Source organism: Alligator sinensis, unplaced genomic scaffold (assembly GCF_000455745.1).
Source record: "Alligator sinensis unplaced genomic scaffold, ASM45574v1 scaffold872_2, whole genome shotgun sequence".
Lineage (NCBI taxonomy): Eukaryota > Metazoa > Chordata > Crocodylia > Alligatoridae > Alligator > Alligator sinensis.
Window position 1 is genome coordinate 1447256 of NW_005842132.1, and position 13381 is coordinate 1460636.

The 13381-nt window shown below is 50.3% G+C and overlaps 1 protein-coding gene across 2 annotated transcripts in view; it reads right to left on the reverse strand.

The window, feature by feature from the left end:
* IP6K3 (inositol hexakisphosphate kinase 3) overlaps positions 1-13381 on the reverse strand; it is a 45714-nt gene that overhangs the window by 30111 nt on the left and 2222 nt on the right. For both annotated transcript variants that reach the window (XM_006025086.2, XM_025205805.1), the window contains exon 3: positions 8593-9578. The gene's annotated coding sequence lies outside the window, so the exon portion shown is untranslated. The remainder of the gene's footprint in view (positions 1-8592; positions 9579-13381) is intronic.

The following is a 13381-nucleotide window of genomic DNA, read 5'->3' on the forward strand; positions in this document are numbered from 1 at the left end:
GCACACGGGGCAGGGAGTATACAAAAGGGACCTGTGTTGGCAGCTGCGGCATTGCATGGGCTGGGGAGGGGGAGGAAAGGGGCATCTGCCACATGCCAAGGGGGAGACCAGGGTCAAGGTGGAATTTGTGATAAGGTCCCTCTTTTACACTCCCAGGACTTGACCCCCACACTGGCTACTGCCAGGCCGCAATCACTCACACCCATACCAGCAAAATTATAATATTTTCCAAATGATAATATTTTCCACCTCCGCTGCGCTCCCCACTGCAGAACTGTGGGTGACTGAGCAAGGTGTAAGGTTAGAGGAAGTGAGGCCTATGGAGGAGGTATTGGATCAGCATGCAGGATCTCTGTGTCTAGGCATCCGGCTGTAAAGAGGATACGCAGAGCTGCTCTGCAGCCCCTTTGAACTGCTGCAAATAGGAACAAGAGCCCCACTGAGGAATACCCTCAGTACATCGGACCCCCAACTCTCTTCAGAAGAGAAAAATAGAGGACATAAAGGCATCTGGTTTCATATCAATAGAGGACAGAGTAGCAGAAAACCAAAATGTCACGTATGATGGCCACGCTAAGTCAGGGGCCAGAGACTAAACAGCAAAATGTAACCATCATTCAGCTCAATAAAGCTCTTTAAGCTGTATAAGGGGTGAGCAGACTCTACCCATGTCAAGGGTATATTAATATGGTGAAAACATGCTTGGATAGACTGACCATGCTGGGGATCTTGCCCACGTGCAAAGTCTGGCTCCCAAACCATAAGGCTCCTTTTCTCTTTAATTAACTTAGGGAAATTGTTGCTATGAGATGCTGTAGGAGCAAACAACGTAACTAAGTTCAAAAGAGGAATGGGCAAATTCACCCAGGATAGTGAATCATCACAACCTCCAGATAAGGACTTGCTAGGCCTCTGAATGCTGGAAGGCGGAAGGGAAAAGGGACAGGACAAATCAGTCTGGATAAGCTCTGCATAAATAGCACCTGCTTTCTGGCACCATGAGAGATGAGATTTTGGGGCAGGTGGGCTAGCCTCTTATGGCCTCTCATTGTATTTATCCAAACGAAACATTATAATTGACCTGATTCCAGATGATCCGGGTGATAAATCAGTCTTTACTTATGGAAGAATCTGATGGGAGGACGTGTTTGCTTCCCTGCTTTGTTTGGCATTTCCCCTTCCCTCCAGAATTCAGAGCTTTGTGCTTCAAGGTGGGCTGGGGGGTGGTTTTATGGGTCAGATGCTGGGAGGAGCCTCTTGGAAAAGGAGCACAGATCTCAGTATAGCAATGGGATTGGGTCTGGTTGCAGCCAGTGACATTGCAATGCGCAGAGGGGATCGCCAGAGGTTGCATTGATAATGTCCCTGGATTAAAGTCTGTAGGAGACAAACCCATCTCTGGTCTAACTCCAGTGAAGGCAACAAGTAAAAAATGTGGCGCTGAAGGCACAAAGAACAATCCTAGCCATGATCGTGGAATGGATCGAGCTTCCCTCACTCAGATGAGTTCCTTTTGCACAAATCCTGTTCCTCTCTGGATGCTGGAGGACCAAAAAACTCTATGCATTCAACCGAGCTGGACTTCCTGCCTGGCTCTGTGCGAAGTCCGGGCAGTGGAGAAGCTCGTTCTCCCCTGCCTGAGCCTTGGTGCCACTGTGGGTGACTTTAAGGCCATAGGAAGCCTTGTTGGGCCCTGCAGGTTATTTATAGCAGGTGACAACCATGTGAGTGGCACAAGCCATGCGGCTGGCACATACACGCGAGCCCAGGAGCATTCTGTCTGTGCTCGGTTGTCAGGCAAGGGCTCTGCAAAACACACACCGGTGGTAATCCCAGGGCTATTTACAACAGCTGCCAAAGCCACAGTGGAAGGATAAAGCTCCATGTTTCCATTCACAGACAGCAAAGGGGCTTTTACAATTCTGTCAGGGCGAGGGAACCTCCCAGGGGCACAAGGCAGCACAGCCTGGGAGCAAAAGAGCCAGAGAGAGCCAGAGGGCCTGTCCAAGCCTAACGGTCACAACAAATCCCCCGTACAATCACTACTAAGGGACACAGAGAGACCTGGGTTCAAGTCTGGGCTTTGCCACCGACTTCCTGTATGACCATTAGCCATCCTGTAGCCCACTTGACAAGGATGTCAGTGAGACTGGGGAGTGCCCAGCTGATAAGCCTTGCCTGTGGCTTTGCAAGGCTAGCTTAGCCTGGCCTGGCAGCCAGCACTATTTTCTCCATGAGTGTCTCCTTGGGATTCTCAGCTATTACTCAGTCTTGTTCCTCTCTGGGGATGCACGCGCCTGCCAGAGAGAAGTTGGTGCCCAACTTTGTACCTGCCAGCCGTTAGGCAATCTTCCTGCTCATCAAGAGACATCTCGTCTTCCTGCGAGTAAACAAGCAGGCTGGGATTGGATTTCAGCCTCCCGGCAGCCGTGGGGTCACTGCTTCACCAAGGACTCACCCTCAGCAGCAAAACCTGTTCTCCTCAGAGAGGCCCGTATCAACCCCAGCCCTGGCTAGGAAAGGGAGCTCTGTGGCCTTCTGTGCTACATGGACCCCTACAAAGTAGGGCCTGGAGCAGGGCGAGCCAGACAGAGCAGAATATGAAAGGAGCAGAGGGTGCAAGCTGTGGGTTTATTGGAAGCAAAAGCCAGAGGGCATCTATCACTAGGATTCCTATTGGATTCATTCTCCCCATGTGTGTTGGGGAGAATTTTGTATCCTCGTTTCCACACCTGAGGAAACTGTGTCACAGAAGTTAAGCGACTCACCCAAGGTCATGCAGCAGGTCAGTGGCAGAGCCAGGTCTCCAGGCTAGTGCCCTATTAACTAGGCCACGAGGTCACAGCGTGGCTTCAGGGCACCTGTAACCAGCGCTAGTATTTTTGCTGCACAGCTCATCAAGTCAAATCCGCGTATGCCCATCTCAGCAAGTGACTTCTCCAAATGCTGCTGGGAAAACCCTGCTCAGCTCAAGTCCGGGGCTGCCTAATGCAGCAACACGTCAGAGGGATGCTCACGTGGGCATGCGCTAAGGGGAAGGAGACAGTTTTAAACGGTGACCTCAGTGGAGTGATTCCCCCTGCAGATTTCGTTGTGGCATTATTCAGATCACTGAGCTGCGTGCTCAGCCGAACGTCAGTCAAGCACGCCGCTGGCTGGAGGGACACCTGCCTGCCTGGCGGAGCACAGAGGAATCCCAGGATTAGGGAGAGGACCATGAGTCTAATGTGATATGTCCAAGATCCTGCCCAGACCCATGTGGTGCCGAACAGCAAGATGCTACCCGGTCAGTCCTGTGCTGCAGAAAGCTGCATGCAGCACGCAGGGCACTTAGCAAACTCAATGCCCATCCTAGAGCAGCATCCATACTCCCCACCTTGCAGCTGGCTGCTTATCCCCCAAAGGGCCAGGCTGGGAGCTAGGATTAGGAGGATTTTGGCTGGGCAACAGCCCAATCCCATTGCTCCTGAGCTCTACCTCTGCCACTGGGGGTCCAATGGGGGAACTGGGGCAGAGCCGTGATGCCAGGTGGCGCAGAATTCCCACGGGATGGGAATTCCCTGGGGATTGGTTTTTCCTGCCGCAACCCCAGGATCAGGGCAGGGCAGAGGAGACAACCCATTTTCTCCAGTCCGCTGGGTGGGCCAAGCACTGCTCTGGTGAGCCTGCAGCTCAGGGCCAGAGTCAGAGGGCAAAACAGCAGCCCAACAGCCATTGCTTTTGAGGATGCCCAAAAAGATTGCTTCTGAAAAGGCCTAAGAAGGGATTCCTTCACTCTTCTTTCCCTGCATGCAGTGCTTAACCTCCAGCCACTTATGTCCATCTGGAGGCTACTAAATGACCTCTACCCAGCAATGAACCCTGGAAAGGGACTCAGGCTCAAGGTGCCTCAACGGAGTAACAGGCACCCCCTTGCCCTCCTGTTGCACGGGGTTGGGGTATAAGCGAGGTCACAGAACCTCTGTCTTTGTCCCCAAGAGCCCACAAAGGTGCGATGACAGCTGCCACCAAGTTGCTCCATCCGACCTCTCCAGGGCTAGCAGCGCTGCTGAGGAATCGCAGCCCTTCTGCAGGCCGGAAGGAGACTGCCCGAGTTCAGTAACGCAGAAGGGAGATCACTGCAGCGAGGCACCGAACAGAGGGCCCTCACGTGGCTCATTATTATGGCTCTGGGGTACGAAGGACCAGCATGATTAATACCAGAGGTTCAGCTTCACCCCACGTAACTATCTCCTCATCAGAGCCTCCTTCATCTCGTCAGGCTGCCTGCATGCAATTATAGATTAATTTGACAGCCCGGCACTCCCCGGTTCATCCTCCTGGGTAACACTGCCGCACATCTGGTGGAAAGGTCAAGAGATAACTTTCATTCTCTTCCCACCTTGGAATCTGCTGGGCACCGTGGACCACGAAATAACTGCGCTCCCAGTGAGTTATAAATTACCGTGGTAAAAGTCAGCTCCTTTCAGTCAATCTCGCCTAAGCTGGTAAAGGAGATGATGAGCTTTTGTGCTCAGACAGCAAGAGAGTGCCATTAGCTCTTTGTTACATCAAGCAGGCATCCCAGGAAAGAGCTGGTACAGACGTTTTCTATCTCCACCATTGCTCCACAGACAAAACAAGTGGATTTTTGATGCTGCTTCCCCAAGGAGAGCAGGGAGGCAGAGAAATTCAATTCCTAAGAGGAACTATCTCTAGTCATTTTACTACTTCAGCAAATAGGATTGTGCCTTAAAGTCCCCTCTTTTTGCTTTAACAGGTTGTTGTGAAAGCCCCCGAGAGAAGCAGCAAAGAGAAGAGACTGAGGGAACAGAGGGATATCTTAGGTGCCGATCGAATGCATTGTTTTCCTGATGGCTTGCTTGGGCCCTGTCCTATTTTGTGGTGATCCAGTGGTATAAAGCAGCTAGGTCTGCTAACTTAGCCCCTAACACTGGAAAGGGGTATCTCCAGATGGCATAAAGATGGTCTAATGGCTTTTATGCCACCCCACTTACAACTCCTGGCCTTTTGTGTAAGGAGGGAGACTATGGATATAAGCAAGACCCCAATATGTCCAAAGGATGTGCTCTAGAGGCTACCTGCTGGAACAGCCCCTAATGCAGCTGCTCCCAGATGGCCATCCCCCCCTTCCCAGCCCCTAATCCAACTTCCAGTCAGCCCCATGACCCCACTTGTAGTCTGAGTCCATCCATAGGAAATGACTTTCTGAAGGGGAGCCCCACTTGTGTCATGAACCAAATGGGGTTGCGGTTCCTCCTTGCTTGGTAATATGTATGCTAGACGTTATAGGCAGCTGGCATACACTAGAACAACCCCAAGGCTGCTCTACTATAATCAGGGGACCAAAAAGGGTAGCTCTAGGATTGGCATGGCAGCAAGAAGAATCTGTGCATTGCATGCTGTGCCACATGCTGCTCAGGACCTGGGCCCATACTGTGAATGCTGAAGCATGACATTTAGAGCAGTGGCCTCAGAGACACTGCCATGAGAAGTGCAGTCCAGGTGATTTATATGCCCAGGAGAGCACCTGCAGTTTCTCTAATCTCTATTCCTATTTCCCCAAAGTCCAAAACTCTTTCTGTACATCTAGAGCCTCACCTAAATTAAATGGGTGCAGCCCCATTGACTGAAGTGGAACGATGCTTATTTATACCATACTGGGCCCAAACACATTTTCCACTCTCAGGCCCAACCCAGCCCTGAACCAGCAGTGGGCTGTCTTGATCTGCTTTGCCAAATGCTTAGGGCTAAGTTTTTACATGTTTGTCACCCATACCAGGGGATGGATTTTCAAAAGACTTTAGCACTCAATGCGTTAACCGCTTTGTAAAATCCACTAAAGCTGGAAAAATTGGCCTGTAACTTGAGAGAGAGGGAAAGGGACAGGTCAGAGGGATGGTTTGGCAAACACCACTGAAGATTCCTTATCCCTGACTTCCCTTCCAAACCTGCAGAAGTCCACACAAAGGACATGTCTACACGTGCCGATTTAATGCATATTAGCCATTTTTAAGGCACGTTAAGGGTGCAGGTCTACACGTGCATGCCCTTAATGCACCTTAAAATGGCAATTTTAAGCTATTCATGCCCAAATCTGATACCTGCAAAAGCAGGTATCAAATTTAGGTGCGAATAGCTAAAGTGCCTTAACACACGTGTAGACACATGCATTAACGCTGTGTATGTCGACTGACCTGGGATTAACTTTAGTACCAGGTTGGTCCACACAATGCGTTAATGCGCCTTAGAGCATGCATATGTAGACATGTGCCTAAATGATCTTAATGCCCATTAGACAAATGTGCATTAAGTTTAAGTGCATGTAGAAGTGTGTGTAGACATGCTCAAATTCTTCCTGAAAAATCTGTGAGCAGGTAGGCAGTTCAACCTCAGAGCCAACCCTCGTGTGAGGTGACCAGGGTACTGTTGTTCATCTTGAGGCTTCGATTTCAGTACACCTCCACCCTCTCAAAGCATCGGCCACTCAGCCTACAACCCTAGGATGGCCCTAAATCCCCTGTGTTAAGGAATCTCTGTGGCTGTGACAGGGAGATGGCTCTGCATAGACATACATCTATGGAAGAAGAGTTGGTTTCCAAGACTGAGAAAATCCATGCATAGAGAATGGTGGCTCTCTGGCATCCCTGGGCTTATTATGCCCAGCAGCGAAGCTGGTGCCATGCCTGTTTACAAAGTGGCTTTCCGTTTAGGCATAAGTGCCAATCTCACGGTTCACTACAAGGAGCTGCAGCTGAGCAAATTAGATTGACAAGCTATGTTGCTTCTGAACTGAACTTGCTAATCCTGCCTGAGTCATGGGAATGGTGAAGATGGGCTGAGGCAGGTGTCACCTGTTAACCATGCTGCTGTCACCCAAACCATTAAAACCGTGGTTTAGAAACTAGAGCAGGGGTTACAGACTAATTCCAATGGACAAATTAATCACATGGGAAGACCCAGCAGAGCAGACAGCAGGTACTCTGCACTGGGGGAGAAGTGCCAGGAGCAGATTCATAGATTAATAGATGTTAGGGTCGGAAGGGACCTCAATAGATCATCGAGTCCGACCCCCTGCGTAGGCAGGAAAGAGGGCCGGGTTTAGATGACCCCAGCTAGATGCCCATCTAACCTCCTCTTGAAGACCCCCAGGGTAGGGGAGAGCACCACCTCCCTTGGGAGCCCGTTCCAGAATGTTGCTAAAGGCCTCCTGGTTCCTCTTAAGATGGCTCCTTTTGGATGGGTGACAAGCAGCTACTCGGCCTTGGGTGAGGTCTGGAAGCTGCTTTGTAAGCATGCACTGTCAGGACAAACTGGCCACAGAAAAACACTAGGTAGGACATAACTCAGCCAAAGCTAATCAGCTCTGCTCAGGTCCAAATCTGCATTCATCCAAGACAAGGCATAGGGGCAGGCTCAGGCTGCAGTCGCCAACTGGCCAATATCTAGACTTAATTTAGAATAGAAACACATCTCAGGCATCCACTGCACATCATCTGGCCTAGTTTGCTCATGCAAACTTTCCTCTCTGGCTTCCCAACCTTCCTTAATACATGGAGGGTAGAGGGAAATTCTTGGGCTTACATACTACAGATTGGGCATTTGTACCCACAGCAGAGGAAGAACAGCTGTAGCATCCGTGGGTCCCACAAAGAGGCAACAGATCTGTGACTGGGACAACACAAGTATAGCAGCCAAATATACAGATCAGGGACTTCCGAAGGTTCCTGGGTAACAGAGAGCAGCTTCTTCCTTCATAATAGCCCTTTCAAAAAAAAAATAAAAATAAAAGGCTGATGGCAGACCCTCCTTCTGCTCCATCACAAGTATCCTTTGCAACAGAGGGACGATAATTCCCTGTAAGAAACTTCACAACCATCTACTCTGCTGCTTCATATCGAGGGACAGGACACAGTGCACTGTCTGGGACTCCCCCACAGTCATGCAGGGGACTTTGGGCATCTGCTGAAAACGGGGTTTGAACATCTGGGACTAGTAGCTATCCGTGACAGGATACTACATGGACCAGGGGTACATACAACGTGGTTATGCACCCCTTTGCCTGAGCACCTAAAGCCCTTAGGTGCATTGGAAAGTAGGGCTGGAAGGAACATCCCTAGCTGTCTAGTCCAATTCCCTGCTCACAGTAGCATCATCTCTAACTAAACTATCCCAGCCAAGTGTCTGTCTAGCCTGCTGTCGGTGCAGGCAAGGCAATGCTATTATCCCCAGTGTCCAGACAGGAACTAAGGCCCAGAGACACCAACATGCCTAAAAGGAGACAGGAAATTTTTGGCTGAGCAGGATACAATCCAAAATTTCCCAGGCCCCATCACTGGGCCATCCTTCCTCTCTAGTACTGCAATATCCATTCGCACAAGCAGAATAAAGGGAGGCTTTTTAGTCATTCAGGCATGACGTAAAAAGAAGTGGCGCATCCTCAGCAAAACACAGGATTTCCTGTACCAGGGCACACCGGCCACTCATCTAACCTTGCTCCTGGCAATGGTCACTGTCAGATACTTCAAGATAGACGCTAAACCTTGCAACAAGTAGAAATAACAGGCAGGAGAGAATAAAATGAACACTCACCGGCTAGAAATGCAGAAAGCAGCAGATGTCTCTAAAATGGCTCCTTTAGGACTTTCAGCAGCTTGGCTCTGCTGAAGCTGGAGTGTCAGCTCTAAAAAGAAAAGCACCCTAAGAAAAAAAGTGCCTGTAAAGGGGCACTTACACAGTAGATAGTAGTTGGAGCCACAGAGTTGCTTTGGGACACTGTAATAGTATGGGGGAAGTCAGAAGGGGCAGCGGGATGCAATGCACAGCTGTGCAGCTTGGCTACTGGAAGTATTACATACACATATATATGTGTGATAGCAGCACTCTGCCTGGACTAGCCTTGCTGAGAAGCAGTGTGCACTTGCTTGGGTGGAGTGTAGCACCAACATAGCCATGCTGCTTCCAACCCATGAGCTGGCAGCAGTACCAACATCACAGGATTGCAATGCATGGAAAGCATGTGTCTTCTTCCTTAGGATCAAGGGCAGACTGGGTCCCAGGTGTGGCTCATGAGGACTAAGCATGAGAGGAAATCACTCTCAGTACCTGGTGGCCTGGTGTGTAATCAATGATCATGAGGGACAGCTGTAGAAGCCAGCAACGGTGGGGACAGCACAGGCTCAGCTAAAAGGTAGGGCCAGCAAGTGAAAGCAACAGGCAGAGAAGCCACAATGAATTTATGATGGGCGAAGTGGAAAGTCCTCTGATGAACTTCCCTCCCCTAGCAGGTCTAAGGGCAAGACACATGTGGAGGATGCTGGGAGAGGGAGCTTGTACATGTTTGGCCTCATCAATGCGGGGCAGTTATTGTGGAATGAGCAAGGGGCTGCATTTAAAATGCAAAAGGCATCATGGAAGAGGTCCCTGTGCAGACAGCCGCCTTCTTTGTGCTTTTGGGCAGTTCAGCGTAATCCACTTCTAAACTGGACTAAAAAGGCCCCTCCGTGTGGAGTAAGAGTGCGCACACAGCAAGCCGGTGCACAGCGGCTTTTCTGAGTCCTTTTCCCGGTAAGCCAGCCCTGAGAGAGACAGAGACAAAATGAAAAGAAATCAGCAAAAACTGCTGGACGGGGCTTGTAAATTGGCAGAAATGGTCTCTCCCGCAGGAAGGGGAAGTGGCGGGTGTCCCCTTGCCCAGATAGCTTCACAGAAACCCAATTAAAATTCACCTCCAAGTAATTAAAATGAAACTTGCTCTCCTCCCACATAACTTCTACTCTGGCATTAAGACCTCAGAAGCAAGAAAGACCCTCTGGGGATCCTAAGAAAGTTGAGGGGTCAAGGAAACTCTTAAAAGTGGTGATTTCTTGGTGTAACTTGAGATGGCTCCTGTTCCAAAGATTTTGCAGTTGAGACAGGATTAGGCCCCTCTTCCGGACAGGAAACCAAGGCAGAGTGAGGCAAAGGGAGGTGCATGGTGGAGCTGGAAACCAAACCCCAACTTCCTGAGTCCCAGCCCAATGCCTTGACCTCAGTCAAAGCAATGAGTACCAAATCCTCATGCCCACACACAGTGAAGTAGGCACCATTGACCCCATATTACAGAGAGGTGTAAGTAACTTGCCTGAGGCCACAAGGAGTCATGGTCAGTCTTGGGAAGAGCAGACAGGCATACCTAGCTCCTGTCATTAGGCTGTAACCATTAGCTCACCCCCTCATTTGCCAAAGCTAGCCTTAATTGGTACTGCATGTATTTTTTAATGCATGCATTCATTGAAAAGCTTTCATTTTTTATACATTGAGTATATTTTCCTGCCAGAAGATGCATCCTTTCCAGTTGTACTGCTCACACAAGTATGCTGAGGATGACTAAATAGGAGCCCACGAAAAATTCAGAGGCTGTGCAAGGTCCCTGACGTCACCAACGGGGGCTGATTATTACCTTAGCTGAATGGGCCACAGAGCACCAGAGGCAATTACTCAGGCACTTGTAAAAAGCTGAACGCTCTAAGGGGAGATCAGCACTGTCTCATATTAAAACTATGCTAATGAGAACTAATTATGGGCACAAAGATAGTATTACCCTTAGCCTGGCTGGAGGCTGCAGCCTTGAGTGGCTGCAGACTCATTCCTGGCACCTTGCATTGCTCAAGGGGGAGGCTCCTAGAACAGGACAGGGCTCAAAGGCAGCACATGGTGTTCCTTGGACACTTCCCTGGTATGTGCTTGCGCTTTCTCCAGGGCCTGCGGGCTCTGCTCAGGTGGTGCCTTCCCAGGCCTGCACACAGGTTTTTAAACCAACTTGCTTTTTCAAGTCCCCTGCAGCCTCTACCTGGCTCCATTGTTCAACTTGGCCTGCCTTCTCCTCCTCACCATGCAGGCTGGTTTCTTATTGTAGGGCTGCCTTGTGCAGCCCAGCACTTCATTATATCCTGAAATGCTGTATAATGGATATTATACTTGTTGTGTGTGTGTGTGTGTGTATATATATATATATATGTATATATATCTATCATCCTAGAGTTACTTGTGTGAAGCAGGTGGATGGGTCTGTGCCAGCGTGTGAGTGCTCTATGCGGTTCCTATGGCAGAGAGGTTAGCAATGGCTGTGCTGGACATATCAGCATGCTCTTGTAGGGCCACCTTTACCTGCTAGGCTGTGCATTTTGGATCATTTGGTTACAATTGCTCACAAGCACTGATCTTTAGACTTTGCCTTGATGGCCCACAGCAGGCTATGGATGCCAGCTTGCCGGCCTCGCTTTGCTAGGAGAGAGCTGCAGTTATATATCTGCTCTCTTGGGTTTGTTACTGTAGGGTCACTTGGGGCAGCAGCTGAGTGCCCATCAAAAGGTTTCTATCCACCCCTGGGATATTGGTTTAAGAAAAAAAATCACGATGGGAATTAAGTACAGCTGCACCAAGTCCCTGGCACCCTGTGCAGAACCCCAACCACTCACCCACAGGTACCAAACCCAGGAACATGGTGGGTAAGATGCTTTGGGGGTGACCCCTGAAATTGCTCTGGAGACAGAGGCCTTGAGTGTGGCTGCAGGGGTGTGCACCCTAGAAAAGCTTCACCATCACCATGCAGGGCTTGCCACCTGTAAGGGGGTGAGAGGGATGGGACAGTCATGAGAACACCCATCTAGACACACCATGACCATAGTGACAAACCATCACTGCAAACCCACAAGGGTCAGAAAGGGACATAACACTGTGCACCAGCATCCTCTTTGATGTATAAGGCCGCAACCAGAGGTGCCGAATACGTGAGGGCCTGAGGACCCTGGCCCCTTGTGGGAAGAGGGCCATCACCTGAAATACATAAAACTTTCCATTTGTCCATCATCTTAGGTTCCCCCCCCCCGGCCAAAAATAGAAGTGGGTGCCTATGGCTGTGACCATCACAGCTGCTTGGCTGAACAAGCTGCCTCTGCCCCGAAACCTGCAAGCCGTGCCAGGAATGCATCTGAAATACCCTGCCTTACCACTGCAACAGCAAGATTAATTCCCCAGTTGGCGCTTAACTAGGAGCCGTGGTAATTAGCTGGATTTATTAACAACCCCCTACCCTGATCCCGAGCTCTATGCAAGCTGCATATTTGGAGGGAGGATGTGGAGAAATGGATGCCCTTTCATGTATGTAATCATGCTTTTCTAGGTTACCAAAGCACCAGCTGAAGTGGGCTCCTGTCCTGACATGACCCTCAGCGGCTACTTTTATGTTAAGGGCTAATTTTATCTGCCTCATATAGCTGGGCCAAAAACACACCAGTGATCCATGGCACAGACACTTAAAATAGGGAAAAGAAGGCAAAAATCTAGATTCAGCTGGAAAAAGAAATTTCTGAGAGAGGAGATTGGGATCAGGAGGGGAAAGGAAACAAATTGTCTGCTTACTAGTCTTATGTAAAATGTGTGAGACCCGATGTCTCTACCCGGGTAGCAGCAACAGAGGCAGCAGGTCACACACCTATAGGGAGTGGGGCCAGGGGAACTGCTCTTGGCCTGTCACCCCTTTGTGCCTTCTCTGGTGCTATAAAGAGGCAGTAAAGCATCAGTGAGACCTCCCTCCCACCCCAGCGTACAACCGTGATGGACGCCACATAGATCGGGACATTCCTTCGCCCCAGATAGTTTCCCACTGCGGCATAAGTTCACAGGGGGCTGCTGCAGCTAGGGTTTGACTGCAGGCACCCCTCGGCGCTGCCCTAAACTTGTCCAAGGGCTGAGCTGGGTTTGGGCAGCTGCCCCATGGAAAAAGTGCATTGCCTCTTTCCTTGTCTTGTGCACCAAGTTCACCAGCAATGAATCCAGGCTGCATGCAGCTATTTTGCTCTGGCATGGTCTACAGGAGTCTGTAATTAAGCAGCAGCTGGAAGAGGTGTCCAGTGCTAGCTCTTCTGCCATCCTGGCTGCATGGGCACTGAATCACACCCCCAAATTTGCCTGGGGTACGCACGCCCCTTCATCACCGTTTCCTGCCTGAAGAGCTCGCTGAATGAGCTTGGTCAGGCTCCTTGTGCAAGAAGCATGGATCTTGGCATGTGGAGCCATCTGCGAGAGGCACTCCAGGGGCATCTGGGCCTCAGTTTCCCTTCACCTCCAGGTTCACACAGGAGAAAACCGACTCGTGCAAATCGATTTACACTTAGGAGGACTCTGTGGGGAGGTGGGGAATGGCTGCACTGCTCTCTCCAACCCCTTGCGCACACGTTCTAGCACTGCTAATGCTGAAGAGGAGCGCCTAGGGAGCAGAGGGGGAGGTCTGAGCAGGAGCCTGCAGGGAGAAAGCATGCACTGGAGAGCCCAGAACTGAGTGGCTTGGCTCTTACCCTGTGGGAGAGCTGCTGGTGCACATTTCTTTGGGTCTCTGCAG